At 35.3% G+C, this 3,530-nt stretch overlaps 1 long non-coding RNA gene across 1 annotated transcript in view; it reads left to right on the forward strand.

Annotated features, from left to right (window-relative positions):
• LOC115243344 overlaps positions 1-1,521 on the forward strand; it is a 2,592-nt gene extending 1,071 nt beyond the window's left edge. The window contains exon 2 of the long non-coding RNA XR_003885218.1: positions 336-1,521. This is a non-coding gene — a long non-coding RNA (uncharacterized LOC115243344). The remainder of the gene's footprint in view (positions 1-335) is intronic.
• Positions 1,522-3,530: the final 2,009 nt, after the last annotated feature.

Consider the following 3,530-nt stretch of genomic DNA (forward strand, 5'->3'; position numbering starts at 1 on the left):
ATATATATAAATATTAATATATTTACATAATATTGTATTAGTATTATACGATATTAAGTTGTGATAATTGTTATGTATGTCTGACTGCTGGGCAGTCTGGATTCGCTGAGAACCAGTGGCAGTCAGAGTTCCCTAGAATACGATTAATAAGAGGAGATAAATTAATGTAATTTTCGTAACGATAAGAGAGAGACCGCATCGCGGGCTAAGCGCTTTGCCGATCCGCCTCTATACGAGCGAGAAGATATATGTATCCGCGATATGCGCGACATGGTGTCGAAAGAGTCGGATTGGCAATGTACTGACTTGACAAGGCTCCAGGTAACGACGACGAGGTTTTTGACCGAGGTGCATACACCGGCAACATACATTCCACACTATAACATGGCAAAAGAATGCGAAGAGAAAAAAAAAGAGTACGGAGAGAAAGAAAGATGTATATTTATAAACTATGCCAAAGAGAAAAAGCTCTTGTAACATGCTAACGTGTACTTAAAATCGTCGGAACGTGTCGTTCGTACTTGAGCATTCATAATTAACGAGCGACGATTAGGACAGGACTATGCGAAAGTCCAAGGCGATACTTGTTCTCGAGCTCCCAAGGTTCCGAATCCCTTGGCGCGCCTCGACTCGACGAATGCTATCATTGATCGCGAACGATCCTTGATTAAGCAAACGACGTAAGCACAACACAAACACACACTCAGATGTACTTTTACCTTATTTCGCTCTCTTGAACATACAAATGAAAGGGTGTGTGGGGGTGGGGGGTTACGTTCACGTTGGACCTTCGTGCTGGCATCGTGCGATTTGAAAGAAAAGGGGAAAAAAACCACAACTTCGGTGCCAAACAATTGTATATAACATTATAAAAGTAGGGACTTAAAAAAAATAAGACGGATTGCGCGCCAGTTAATCGCGATGGCATTTAATGCGACGGATGAAAAAGAGAGGAAAGTAGTGAATGCGGGGGGGGGGAGGGGGTACTTTCTTAACGTTAAGAGTATCTTCGGAAGGGAGAAAGAGGAGACTCTTTTTGAATTACGTACGTTGCGTTGTTTCGCGTAAACGTTATAAAAAAAGACAGCGCGTACCTTTGATACGTGAGAGTAATCAAAGGAGGACGATAATAGGACTCTTAGTACGCTTTTAGTACGCGCTGTGAACTTAGTTAATTATCTAACTAGACCTCTCTTGGATGTGTCTTCGATTATGAAAATGATTATCAAAAATTTAATCACAACACACACTGGCAACCAAATTTAAACGGAGACCATCATGCCCGGATGATTGATCAGGCCTCCATATATTATATGTCACAACCTGCCAATGATGTATACAGGCTCGGTTATTCGTGTTATATCCGGTGTATCGACATGAATAATCACATCTACGGCAGATTGGAGAGATAACATTTGTTAATCTGACCAAACTATAGTATATTTGCTGTTGCTATAAAAAAAAAATAGAGAAACAATAAGCTATGAACAATCTACGTATAATAAATCAATGTATGTGCTACAAGACCGGTTGTTTTTTTACTTATAGATCTCCTTACATTTATCCTTATTATTATTTATATATGTAATACTCTCTTGTGGACGATTTAACTTATTATTTTGTTATATCATTGACATTTTGATTTACGTTTATATATATCTTTTGTCGTTTCTTATTAAATAAAAAATCTGCGATTTATATCACAAGTTTCTAAACATTGGCCAAAAAAATAATCTGTGATTATAATATATATAAAATTTAGATTGATTTTTGAAAGAAAAACGGAGTATTTTTTATTATATTTTTTATTATATTAATCTTAATTCCCTCTGCAGTTTCGTATAATCTATAATGAGCGTAGATGGCGATACTAAACGAGGGTTGGTAACATAGATGTAAGAAATATTACGTTGGTAAGCGTTCAAGAGACCACTTTCCTCTCTTTTTTACAACGGATATTTTGTAGAAAGTTATTATTATAAATTCGATTGCTGTTGTATAAGCGCGAAAGCTACGTTGGACAGATGTAAGTTTTAAATAATCGATTTATTTTGGAACTGCTTGTTTATTTTGAGACTCATTACTAAAAAGGAAAGGAGGAGAGAGATAAAATAATTTATTTAAATACGTTAACATTCTCTCAAAGACGGTGTAATCTCACGGGATTTACACTTGGATATCAAACACATGCGATAATAATTATATATAATGCTTTTGTTATACCTTTTCTATTCATTTATACATTTTTAATTCGTATATGCTTTTCTCTTTCTTTTTATATTGTTTTATTAAAGAGTTTTGTGATTTTTAATCTTTTCTAATTTGAAAACTCCTCTTTCGGTCTCTCTCTCTCTCTCTCTCTCTCTCTCTCTCTTTTGTTGACACATATTGCAGGAAGCTTCGACAATTTTATTTCCATTTCCGTGATATAATGACTGAAATAGAATTCTATATAAGAGTTTATGTTAATTTAATAATAAACAGCTGTCTTTTTTATTTTGCTCGCGCGCTATATGTCGAGCGCGCAATTTTTCAGTCGGATTAGTTCAAATTAACCGCCATTATTATCGAAAAACTGTAAATGCGTTGCCATAGTGACGGCAGTTTGTTATTGCCTCCATAGTGAATCTGTCGCACGTCGGGATGGACGGTTGTTTTACTCCGAGGGATTTACAGGCGTTACAGAATTTAATCTGCCCGCCCAAGGATGATTCCGATGTCGAGGACGATTTACCGCAAGCGGGCGCGAGAAAGTTAGGTAGGTTTACGCTTACAAAACCGATTGATTATATGGAGGTAAAGCGAAATTTCGTTATTGCAACGCGCCAACCAATTTCCCGCGAGCAATTTCAAGCTGAGCTCGCTTCCGCTGAAATTTCATTGCTTTTAATTCAATGTATTGTTCGGGATATTATTTCTGTCTGAAAATAAAGAGAGCTGCAATTGTGTGCAATATATTAATTGGCGTACAAAACAGCAAACATAATATGTACGTGCGCGCGCGCGCGTGTTCGTATATAGGGTGTCTTAAAATTATCAGATGTCCTCTTAATAACAGATTCTACGTTCGATTTAGAAACGATTTTTTCTTAGTGCAAAATGTTATATAAGCGATTGAAAAAATTATTAAATATATATTTTGCGGAATTAAAAGCTTAACCAAAAATTACTTTTTTTCAACTAATTTTAAATTGAATTTATTTTAATAGAATTTTAATTTCAGGCTTAGAAAGATATATGATGGAAAAAAATTGGAAACTTGAGAAAGATTATGATTTCTCTCGATATTTTCGCTAACAATAAGTAAAAAAATTGTCTGAATTGGCCAGAGAATTTGCTATTAAAAGAACATCCGGAGATATTTTGGGACACCCTATATTTCGACATTCGGCAATTATTCGAGGTAATCACGGATCTGAAATTCGCCGATTCGCAAAGGAGTTAATGAAAATAAAACAAAATAAATAAAATAGGAGAAAGAATTTTTTAAACGATCTTGTTTTAAATAGATATTGCAAGATCGATGGTAT

The sequence above is a fragment of the Formica exsecta genome, unplaced genomic scaffold (genome assembly GCF_003651465.1).
Source record: "Formica exsecta isolate Colony F162 unplaced genomic scaffold, ASM365146v1 scaffold72, whole genome shotgun sequence".
Taxonomy (NCBI): domain Eukaryota; kingdom Metazoa; phylum Arthropoda; class Insecta; order Hymenoptera; family Formicidae; genus Formica; species Formica exsecta.